A 12,315-nucleotide genomic window follows, 5' to 3' on the forward strand; every position below is an offset into this window, starting at 1 on the left:
TCAAATACATGTGTGTTAAGTACTGATAGATCAAGAGAGGACCTCAACAAGGGAGTCATTGTGACCTGATTTTAGTGTTTTCAAGTCTGGCTGGCATGGAGAAATGTATGGCACTTCCGTTTTTTTGTAACTTGTTCTTAAGCTTTAGGCTTCAGTTAAAAACAGCACTTCCATAAAGACCTAGTACTCTTTCAAAAAAACGCTGCTTTGCTTTGCAACATTTTAAAGACGAAGGTTTTTTTTTTTGCCATTTTTCAATGTTTTATGACCTCTTCAGTGCTACTTGACTGTGGCCTGTCAACAGCACAAGCCTGTACCACAGAAACACAGTGTTCAGCTAAGCTAATAAGCATCAAGATGCCTCCCCTATCTATAGACGACTTCTACAAACTTTCGCAGAAAATTGCCGTGCTGGAGACTAAGACTCACCGCCTAGAAGTTAATGTGGAAGTAAACGGACTAGGTGGGAATGACACCACTTTACCATTGGCTCAAATCAGTGGACAGAAGCAGGCTAACACATGGCAAACGAGCACAGACAAAGCTACAGGTAGGCTCTGTTCTGTGTAATAAATATACAAGTATAAGGCCTCCCTGGAACTACCTTGGAGCAAAGCCAAAGAACAAATCGTGTCCCTGGGTAACAGGAGGACATTTACCAGGCAGAGTTGAGATATGTGATGAGACTGGCTGGCCTGCACTCACTCGCCTCCTCAACCCCCGTATCTGGAAGGACACAGCCATGGAAAGGTGCAAAAGAGTTTTTTCTAGACACATTTTTTTTAATCACAATTTATTTAAAATATTGTATAGTCTTGTCTTGCTTCATCTCATTTTTTTCTTGTGAGCCCAGAATCTCTTTTCATCACCTCTTGTCTCTTGCTGGGCAACCAGAGCAGTTGGCAGCAAGAAAGATGCTCTCTTCAGTTATATCCTGGAATTGTAGAGTTTTTCGCTATTAAGTTGACAACATATGTTAAAACCTGTGAAAACAAAGAAGAAGGATGGTCCAGGACACCTTTGAGAGATAGAAAGGGAAATTTCCATCAGGAAGAACCCCAAAAAGGTTAAAAGAAGACCTTAGTCTCAACTACAACTCCTGGCTATCTTAAAAGCTAACAACAACTGCCAATAACTGCCACGGAACACTGCCTGATCAACAGGAGACTACTGAATGCTACCTACTGAGGTAGCATGGGGCGGCGCGTATGAACACAGCGACCTGGCACTCCATCATTAACAACAAAACAAAGCCCTACACTTACACCAGAACTGACAGCATGCCCGCGGAGTTTACATCTTCCCTGATTGAGATTATCCGGAGTACAGGGCGCTTGGAGACTGACGGGAGGAGGACGTGGACCAGCACAACACCTACAGCCAGTGGGGAGGAGGCAGCATTGTGTGAGAAGGCGAAAGCAGGGCAAAGAAGCTGGGCTGCAGGCTAGGCTAAGAGTGGCCCCACACAAACCTGTCGTACTGAGCATCTTTCTCCCTCTCCAGCAGGATGGTTGAAATGAGGCTGCGGATTTTTAACCACCGCTTGGACCACTGTGTTTGCTGCTACAGAGGAGACTGCCAAATGTAATTTTGTTGCATTTTTACAGTGCAATGACAAGAAACGGCTATCCATCTATCTTGTCTTGCCTCTTAGCTCTTGAAAACCTAAGATTTTATCTCATCTTGTTCTTGTGAACACAATACCTTGTCTCATCTCTTTCTTCTGAGCCTGGCATCTCATCATAACATGTCTTGTCTTGTCTCATCTGGTCTCATCTCATCTTATCTCATTCTAGTGAATCAAGTATCTCACCTCATCACATCTTGTCTGGTCTGGTCACGTCTTGTTCTTGTGAACCCAATATTTTGTCTCATCTCATTCTTCTGAGCCCAGTGTCTGATCTTGGCTTGTCTTATCTCAACTTTTCTGTAAACCCCAGTATCTCATCTTATCACCCTACATCTCATCTTGCCTCATCTCCTCTCATCTCATTCTTGTGAAACCAGTATCTTATCTCATCATGTCTCACTTCATCTCATCCTGACTGTATTGTATTGGCATGTCGTTTCATTCTGATGAACCCCCGTCTCGCCTTGTCCAGTCTTATCTCATGTTGTTCTCGTGAACCCAGTATCTCATCTTGTTTCATCTTTGTCTTGTCTTGTCTTGTCTTTGTCTTTGTCTTGTTATCTTGTCTTTCTAAAGTCGTTCTTGGGAATATGGTATCTTGCTTGTCTTATCTCATCTCAACTCGCCACGTCTCATCTCTTATTCTCTTGTCTTGTCTCAGCTTATCTTGTTTTTGTGAACCCACTATCTCATCTTGTTAATCTAGTCACATACTATCTTGTCTTGTAAACCTAGTAACTTGCCTCTTGGCATCTCCATCTTGTTAACCCAGTATCTTGTTTGGTCTCATCTTGTCTTGTCTCCTTTTGTTTTGTGAATCCAGTATGTCATCTTGTCTCAACTTGTTCTTTTAAACCCATTATCTTATACTACATTGCCTTATCGTATCCCAGTAGTTTGAAACCAGTGTCTTGTGTTGTCTCACTCTTGTTAGCCCATCTCGTTTCATCTTGCAATGTCCTGTCTCATCTAATCTTGTTGTTGTGAGCCCAATATCTTTTCTCTTCACAGTATTTCATCTTGCCTCTTCACATTCTTGTGGCCTTGTATCTAATCCTGTCTTGTCTTGTTCTTGTGAGACCAGTTTCTAGTCCCATCTCATCTTGTTTTGTGAACCCAATAACTCATCTTGTCTTGGTCTTGTGAATACAATATCTTGTCTCATCTAATCTCATTCTTGGGAACATGGCATCTTCACTTGTATTACTTGACTTGTCACATCTCATCTCTTCTTGTCTCATCTTGTCTCTGCTTGTCTTGTTTTTATGAACCCTCTATCTCATCTTGTGACCACCGTGTCTCTTTTTTGTCTCATCTCGTTATTAACCCATTATCTTGTCTAGTATCATTTGGTTTTGTTAATCCAGTATCTCAGTCTGTTAGACATATTTTGTCTGGTCTGATCTTGTTCTTGGGCACCTAGCATCCTTACTCTTCTCATATGTCTAGTCTCGTCTTGTCCCATCTCTCATTGTCTTATCTCAGCTCTCTCCATCTTGTTGTTACTTATCTTGTTTTTGTGAACTCACTTCACTCACTCACTCACTCACCTTGTCTCATCCTGTCACATCTCATCTCTTCTTGGGAACCCCATATCTCATCTTATCTTGTCCTTGTGAGCTCAGTATCTTGCTTGTCTCATCTCATCTTGTTTTATCTTGGGTATTTTTTCCTGTTCTTGTAAATTCAGTATCTTGTTTCATCTTGTCTACTCTTGTCATGTATTATCTATTCTGATCTACTTCTTTTGAACCCAGTGTCTCATCTTGTAAACTCAATATCTTGTCTTGTTTGTCTCACCTTGTTCTCGTGAACACACCCCAGAAAATACATGTGCTAACTCCAGCAAACTGCACATTTATGCCTTTTTATAAAGAACAACGTTGGTTTGGTTAAAGTTCTTGATAGGATTCTAAGTGACCAAGATAAGGACAGTCAAAGACTTTTATATAAAATGAAACTGTGCTGGATACAACTCCATGGTTTGGCATCTTTTTATGGTTGTTCTGCTTCACTCAAGAGCAAACTGCTATTCTAAAAATAAAGGTTGCATGTCTCTCTAGAGTTGAGTGAGAATGGAGTGCAGTTGCCAGGGTTACTGTCATTTCCATTTTTACAGTGGTTTTGCTGTGTCAGGGCTTTGCTGCTGCTTTAATACACAGGAAACATACTACACTGCTCTGCGGATCATTTATGTGGTGTCACTTCATAACCTTCAAGGACAGACGCTTATCTTGCTCCACCTCATGCATATAGAGAGCGATGGGCTGAGTTTTTGGTGACAGCTGCTTAAATTTTATCACCCCGTCCTGTACAATTTGAACCTATCGGATGGAGTTTAGCTTTTTAAGTAGCAAAGATTGGTCACTCTGTTTTTCATAAACTGAACTTTAACCATCTTTTGTTTTGTCACCAAGTACTCAGAGTGGATCTATGCATGACTGTATTTTCTGGCTGGATTTAAAAAGACGAGTGAAGAAGAATAATAGCAGTTGTGGGTGTTACAGATTTTATTATAATTCAGCTCCAGTTTTGAACAAACTTACTTTTTCAAAAATCCAATACTTGTTGGCTGCCAAGGGTTTACTAACAGCAAATTTAAGAAACACGATTGTGCATAATAATGTGAGGTTAAGCTCAGAAAATGCTGCAGTGTAATTTTTTTTCTTTTACAGAAATAACTTTATCTCTTAAAAATCAAGCCAGTAGACCTTCAGTTACTTAGAAAGCTTTGTTGATATAATCTTAAAGATTGTCAAGATGAAGTTTTTAAATCCTCATAAAATAAATCTTTGACTTGTCTAATGTCAGCGGCCCCTAAATTTGTCAGTGTTTTTCCTTTATTTTAGTGGGACATAAAATAAGAATTGAATTGGTTTAGAAATAAGGGATGGCTTTTAAAATTAACTTAAAGGTCACATATTATGCAAAATACACTTTTTCAAAAATATGTGCCCCTTGCCTGTTCACAATCCCCCCAGGTATCAGAAACTCAACCCCCCCACACACCCACTTTTCAGAAAAAGTGTGCTAAAACAAACAGTTTTCAGATTTTCCCCTCATGATGTCATTTGGGGAGGCAGCACCACCCCCAGGTTTGGTTGGCCCTCCCCACTTGGAAGAAAGTTCCGCTGTCCTCTCCTGAGAGGAGGATCAAAAAAGGAGAAACACATCCATTTAGCTACATCCATTTCCTGAGAGGGGCGGAGTCAGGCAGCTCATTAACATTTAAAGCAACAGACACAGAAACAGCTCGTTCTTAGCAGGGCTGAAACAGAGGTTTTTTTAGACATGCAAAAACTCAATACTGGAGTGTATAGGACCTCTAAGACCAATATACACTTGTCTAAAAAGGATAAACATGTGACCTTTAGGGCAAAGCTGGGTGATATGTCAGAGTTAATGCCTGATGATGTTTCTAGTTATGAGGGATTAATAGGCAATGTGTGAACCGGAGTTGCCTCTGCAAAGTTTTACTAGAAGCTGGAAGCAGTGGTTGCCGTTGGTGTAGCGATTACCGCAGATGTAGCTGTAGTATAGCGGTAGTTTTATTAGAACTGTTCAATATGTCTTTATAAAAGCCGAACAAAGGGCCTAATTTCAAAGCTTTTCATATCAGAAAAGATGTTTTTCGTCATCTTCCAACCTGCTTTGGCATGAGTTTACAATAGTTAAGGTTGGGATGTAGTTGTACAGCAGGCCGGTACGCACAATGGCTTCCGATGTTGCAGTAAGCTCAGATAGCTGCAGTGTCATTTTTTCAGGTATGGACACCATTTCTTTATTCAAAGACGAGCAATGAACCACTGAAAACCTTTCCTGGTGAAGAACATGTGTTTGTGCTTCTCCTGAGTCCCGACTGACCTTGGCATGAGTTTTATCCACCTACAAGTTTAAGTAGCCTGCCAAGCTAATGTTACTCAATACCGTTTATTGAACGGGACAAGCAGAATGTTTGTCCAATCACCTTCTGGGAATTTTCTGAAAAGTCCTGCCCTTACCAAACACTTTGGAGGGGATGTGTCCCAGATGAATTTGAAATGTATCCCATTCAGTGGATATTTGTCTGAACGGTTTTGGAAAATAATCTAATTGCAGTTTTTTTCTCCAATATTGTGATTTGATATGCGATTATTCCTTAACTCTCTTTCATTCCCAAACAAGGAATGAAAAATTCCTAAAAATATCTAATTGTGACGATTCTGACTCGTATTGCAAATTGTATATGAATTGTTGCATTAAGAGTTTTAGTCATTCTCATATTTAATAAGAAAAAGTACAAAAATGAAGGTAGTATTTTTTAATTATTGTAATGTATGTAATTAAACCTGCAATAATGGAATTGCAGAAACTTTGATACAGCAGTAATACCGATAATGGTAATGATACTGTTTTATTGTCCATCACTATTTTGACTACCTTGGCCCTAGCCACTAGAAATCCACAGTTTAAACTTAATGTTTAAGACACACTGTTTGCTAGAAGGGTAGAGGGTTTACACATCATTTGCCTCAGAGTTTAGCAGCTGTGTGTTTGGCAAACCTCATTGTCATTTCCACTTGTGCGCTGAAATAATTAAGTTTCCACATTCACACATTGAACTTTTCCCCTTGTTATGCAGCACAATGATTACACTGTAAGCCTTCATTACAGAATGCTCAGTCCTGGTATTCTAACATGGACGAAACAAAGATAGTTGTGAAGAAGAGGCCAAAATCTAAGTAGCTGCATTTGAGCTCCTATCAATCAATATGACCAGGTAAACACTATTACCTTCCTAAGGATCAACTCAAATAATGAGCAGTTCCAGAAATATCAGCACTTTAGCAATCCTCCCTCCATTAAACTCTGTGGAAATGATGCAACCCACTAGAAAATCTGGAAATCTTTTTGGAATTGGAGAAATGCAACATTTACAGTGGCTAAATGTCATGCTGTCAGGTTGAATGTTGAATTCTGCCTTGCTGTCAGTCCTGTACTACCACTGAGATATATATCCCCTAAGGTCAGTTCTAAACCTTAAGTAGAAGACTGACTAATGATGTTAAAACACAGAGAGAGCTAGAGAGAGTTAACAATTAAACATCAGATGATGGATTGAACTGAAACATATACGATCAGCTGCACAGAAGAATAACAGCCATGTTTACCTTCTTATTTAGCTATTAAGTGTTAGGATGGAGTGAATGGATGTGAATGGGTATGTGTGACCTGAGGTGTAAAATTGCTTTGAGAAGTCAGACTACTAGAAACGCAGGTCAGGCAAGTGTAGGCATCAGGATGAATAGATTACCAAAACATCCACTTCTGCAATGACTAATGTGTGCCCTGCCTTGACTGCATACTTCTTGCCAGACAGAGAAGATGTGGACACGACAAAACAAGTCCATTCATTTAATATTCGGAGCTAAAGAGAAGTCAAAGAAAGAAGAGCCACTGACTGGTGTAAGTGTTGTTTAATGAAGATTTTATGCTGAGAGGAATCATACTGAGAGTAGCTTGAAGTGCGTTCAAATACTCAGCCTTCTTAGAGTCTTAATTTTGTTTACTACATCATTCAATGCTTTGTCTGCACAAGGGAGAACTGATTGTCAGCTGTCTGCTTAAGTCAGACTTATACAAGACAATGAAGTGGAAGAAATTTAAACAAGTTTCAATTTCAACTACAATATTTGTCCCCCACAGTCATGGAAACAGAATCACCAAGATCAAACCATGACTGTGCTGTAGGCCATGCTGCACTCATTCTGTCCATAGGTTTTATCATGCATGGTAAATGACACCATCCCTGTCCTTACAGGGCAGGATGTGCAGCGGCCCTCCCACCAAAACAGCTCTCACTTTAATCTAAGTGAGGAGCAGAGGGAGTCACAGCTCATAGGTTAGTTTGAAAAGCCAAAGAGCTTAAGAAGAAAGGCAGACAAAAACAGGAAAAATGACCTCAGTCTCAGGGAACCACCTTTGTTTTGAGGTATCAGGTCTAGAAAAAAATGCAGAATGTCTTTTAAAATTTATATCATGGTTCTTAGTGCCTGAGGGCAATACAACAAATAAATTTCATCATTTACAATACTTGCGAAAAGTAGTTCAGTTAAAAAAAATGCTTAATGGTGTGAATGGTCAAAAATGTTTTTGTTAAAGCAAAATTAATCAAGTGAAACAAAAAAATAATAACAAAAATAGTTGACAATCATGCCCTAAATTGGAACTGTATGGCCTTTGTATGTTCTGAGCTTAATTCTGCACATAGGAGGCGTGGGTTTTTGGCTATTAGGGAATAACTTGTAAATTATGCTCTTTGACCTTGAAGTTATCCACAGCCTGTGTTTACTTCAAATTTTACATTTAGTTTTAGCTCTTTTCTGATTGGTTCTCCTCTACTAATGAGTGTCTCCTCATGATGTAATGACTGTACATATTCATCGTCTTTAGATCTTTGCACACTGAGTCTGTTTATGTCTTCTGGATTTTTTTGCATGTTAAAAAAATAGAATCAAGCTCATGCTGTGCTAATTATTTTTATGCTGAAACTTTTGTCCATCATTACTTTTTTTGGAACAGTCAGTCCAAGTCACTTGAATGGATGATTGATGGTTCAGAGCAGTGTCCGCTGCTTCCTTTTCTGTCTCTCACTCTCACTCAGTGTGCAAGGTTTGAGTGTGACATTTTTTTTGGATTACTCTCACTATCTCCCCCTTCTTCTTATATGAAATTATTTCGCTTTTCATACTTCATCCCTTCGTAGTATTTTCTTTACCCCCTTGTGTTTTTGCAGGCACTTTTAATGTGTCCAACTTTTTCACAGTTGTAACATTTTTCATTGGCTGACCTGCAGTCTTTTGCCAAGTTGTTTTCTCTACCGTATCTGTAGCATTTTCTAATGTCTGACTGGGACTTTGGTCCTGTGTTACTGACCTTGCTGACCACGCCACTTTGTTCCATTTTCCAGGTTCTTTCATGCCATGTAAATCCCCAAATCCATGAATCCACACAATGCAGACTTGAGTGCTTTTTCAAAAGTCAGTCTGTCCCCTGACAGCAGCCTCCACTCTATCCTGTCTTCATCTATGCCACGGGTCAAACAGTCTCTCAACATCGTTGTCAACGAATCACTTAAGTTACAGTCCTGTGCCATCTTTCTCAGTTCTGCCACATAATCACACTTATGCACATGACTCTGGTGCCTTCTGGTAGCACTAATACGCAATAACATTCTGTTGTTGTTCCCTCTTATTAAAAATCTGTACATATTTATGATTTTCATTCAATTCAATTCAGCTTTATTTATATAGCAAATTTAAAACAACAACGGTTGACCAAAGTGCTTCACAGTATAAAAGCAAAACCTAAAACAAGAATACATCACTATTAAATAGTCAAATTAATAAAAATAGAACATTATACAGTAATAGTAAAAGTAACAGTAACATCTAAGTCTCCTGAGAGGTATCAAGGATAATTAGAGCAACAGTGTGGCATACAAATCAACACAGACGGACTGACAGACAGGCCACCAATTAAAATAGTAAGATAAAGATACAGTCTTAAAATGAAAGATAAAATGAAATTAAAAACAATGAAATTATATCTGTTAACAATGTTTGTCAAACTGCAAGTCTATTAATATGTTTAAATGTTTGGTAAATAAACTAATAGTATTCAAGCTTTATCCATCAAGTGTGATTTCATTGTAAGGTAGAGAAACCTAACTCATCATCAGTGAGTAATTTGCAGGAACACAAACACCTCCCTCTGTTTTCATCTATCCTAATCAGTGATCAAGCAACTCATTCAAACCCTTCAGGCCTTTATCAGTGCAGATGTTGGTTTCCAACCTTTGGTAATGAAAGTAGACACTGACTGCTGCTCCCAGACAGACAGACTTATGAGAAAACAATGGGATACAAAATGAGAGTCCAGCCACCAGCAAACAAGGACAAAAGGACAAAGAGAGATTTTCTTTATGTCCCGACTTGCAGACTTATTTCAGTTGCAGTGACACTCAAAAGAAAAGGAATGAACATGAATAAAATCATGTCCAAGAAGAAAGTAGAGCGTAAGATCCAGTAGGTGATGCTACCCAGCCCAGCCTGGAAATGCATGTTTGGTTTTCATGTTTTCAGATCAGGGAGGCTCTAATGTGATGGGAGCAGTAAATAACTGTATTGACTTAACACGCTTGAGGATTATTTTGATAAATCATTTGCAGCGTGCCTCAAATTGCACCTTCTGGTAATTTGAAGGGTACAGATCTAGCCAACAGTGGAAGGCTGCTGTATTGACTCTAAATAGTCAAGACAGCCTAAAAAATACCTCTATTATGGTTTCTAGAACTCTCTGTATACTCACCCTTGTGCTGCCATTGGCTCTGGATATAAAGGTTAAAACAGAATTTTCATCCAAGGGATGACTGCTGTTTGCTTCCACTTTTCCAGATCTTTTCAGTCCTACTACCTAGTGATATTTGCATATATTTCAGACAATGTTGACTTTCAATGACAATGACGATGTTGACAATGTTGAATTCTGTGGCTAGTATGCAGCAATAACAACAGAATTCTTTGAAGGATTTGTTAAAGTCTTGCTACATCGACAATACTTAAACCATGCATGGTAACCAGTATAGTAGTATTTATGCTTTTTTCATTTAATGCTTGTTAAGTGACAAAAATGTCTAGGGGGTTTGTGCTTTTAGTGTTAGTGGTTCTTTAAAATACAACTTGTGCTCTGTTCCTGCTTTCTTCTCCTCCAGCATCCTCATCTTCTTGCTCTCTGTCCCTGATTTCTTCTCTTCTCCTGCATCCTCATCTTGCTCTCTGTCCCTGCTTTCTTCTCCTCCAGCAATCTCATCATCTTGCTCTCTGTCCCTGATTTCTTCTCTTCTCCTGCATCCTCATCTTGCTCTCTATCCCTGCTTTCTTCTCCTCCAACATTCTCAACTTCTTGCTCTCTCCCTGCCTCTTCTCCTTCAATATCCTCATCAACTTGCTCTTTGCCCCTGCTTTCTTCTGTTTTCTCTATCTTCTGGGAACCTGGTTTCAAGTGCTATGGATGCGTTAAAAACACACCTTTTATTCCAGACATCCCTAAGGCTCCCCTCTACTGTTGGCCCAGGTAATCTGTACCCTTTACCCCCCTATGCTATGCCCATGCATATCAAATTCATAATTGCAGTTAAAAACGGATCATTTGGCAGCCCCTGTGTAAATGAAATGAGATACTTCTCAAGATTGTTGAAGCCGTTCATCCTCATGAAGAGTTTTTTTGTGGCTAAGTGGACCAACAAGTTTATTTCAAACCTCCACCGGATTTATTGTTCAGAATAAAGTGCGTGGTTTTATAGTTAGGCTGTTTTTTCCCCTTGTTATTTTGTTTTTTTGGTCCAGTTTTTTCACCCCAGTTTTTCCCATCTTTAAGTGCAGAGTTGATCCAAAACAAATGTGGTCACTTTGCATTTACCATGAAAGCAAAACAGTTATTTGGCACACATAAAACCTGCTAAGTCCTTTATTTAGAAATGTGTGACATTAACTCTTTACAGACCTGGCCGTATCTCTCTCTGTCACTTTCTATTTAGGGAAAGTTCTACTTTTCTACAAAGTGATTTAGTGTCTGCCACTGAGGAGTCTGCTGGGTAATATTAGATCTGATGGGTTTAATTGCAGTGCCAGATCTCATCAGGATGGAGAGAAATAAGAAAGACAGGAAAGAGGAGGGGGGATGGGTGATAGGAAGGAGTGAAAACATAGTATATGTATCTCCTGAAAGCTGGTTTTCATAATAGCAGTCATTCAACATTAACACATGCCTTTCTTTTATCCCCAGCTCACCCTTTTCTATTAAACAATCCATTATAGTATCATTTTTTTGCGATTTTTAAGACTTTGTCCATGCACGCTACACTGTTTTATCACAGTTTGTAACCTTTATTATAGATACAGCAAAGAAAACTGTATATAACAGGAAAATAGGAACTTCTCTACAATCAGTTTAAGGTCAGAAGGGCATACATATGAGTGAGGCCCCTGAAGATGGTGAGATCTAAGTGTATGAGTAAGAGATTCATCTGAGAGTGAGGAAATGAGTGAATCCGTGCCTGCAAGGGATTGAGTGACTTATCATGGTCAAAAGTGAATGAGAGTGAACGAGAAATTGAGCGAGTAGAGAGGCCTGAATATTGTGTCTGAGGGTCATTAGGACTGTGCTAAATTGGATTTAACAGTACTGCTAGATGGCCTCAGATGAACCGTCAAGGGCCCTGATTCAGAGCAGATGGTGAGTGTGCTGGCTGCAGAAATTTGCACTGCACCAGGTGTTATAGCAGGGATAAAGGGTTAGAGAGATGCATTTTAGATAGGTTTTTTTTCTATTTCTGGACAAGACATGAATATTTTTCTTTTCAAAATATGTTGATACTTGTTTATATTGTCACAATATATTAGGATCATTATAACTTCATTTTAAAGAACTTAATTCAGCAAAAGTTAGTTTGGTTGCTTTGGAACTAAAATGTAAAATCCGGCTAATATCAGCTAATAGAAGTGTAACAGTTTGATGCTAAAGATAAAAGTACTTAAGTACATGTGCACCTATTTTGGTCTGGTTGATGTAGGTCATATTAGAGCAAAGTTTGGTTTTACATGGCTCCTCTTATAAAGCATAAACTAGAAATTTACAAGAAATGA

General features: G+C 39.0%; 2 protein-coding genes across 2 annotated transcripts in view; one reads left to right on the top strand and one right to left on the bottom strand.

Moving 5' to 3' along the window:
* The window catches only part of pvalb7 (parvalbumin 7), a 70,782-nt gene that overhangs the window by 34,103 nt on the left and 24,364 nt on the right, over positions 1-12,315 (bottom strand). The window lies entirely within an intron of this gene.
* The window catches only part of ncf4 (neutrophil cytosolic factor 4), a 60,965-nt gene that overhangs the window by 4,501 nt on the left and 44,149 nt on the right, over positions 1-12,315 (top strand). The gene's annotated exons all lie outside the window — the stretch shown is intronic.

The sequence above is a fragment of the Cheilinus undulatus genome, linkage group 4 (assembly GCF_018320785.1).
Source record: "Cheilinus undulatus linkage group 4, ASM1832078v1, whole genome shotgun sequence".
Taxonomy (NCBI): Eukaryota; Metazoa; Chordata; class Actinopteri; order Labriformes; family Labridae; genus Cheilinus; species Cheilinus undulatus.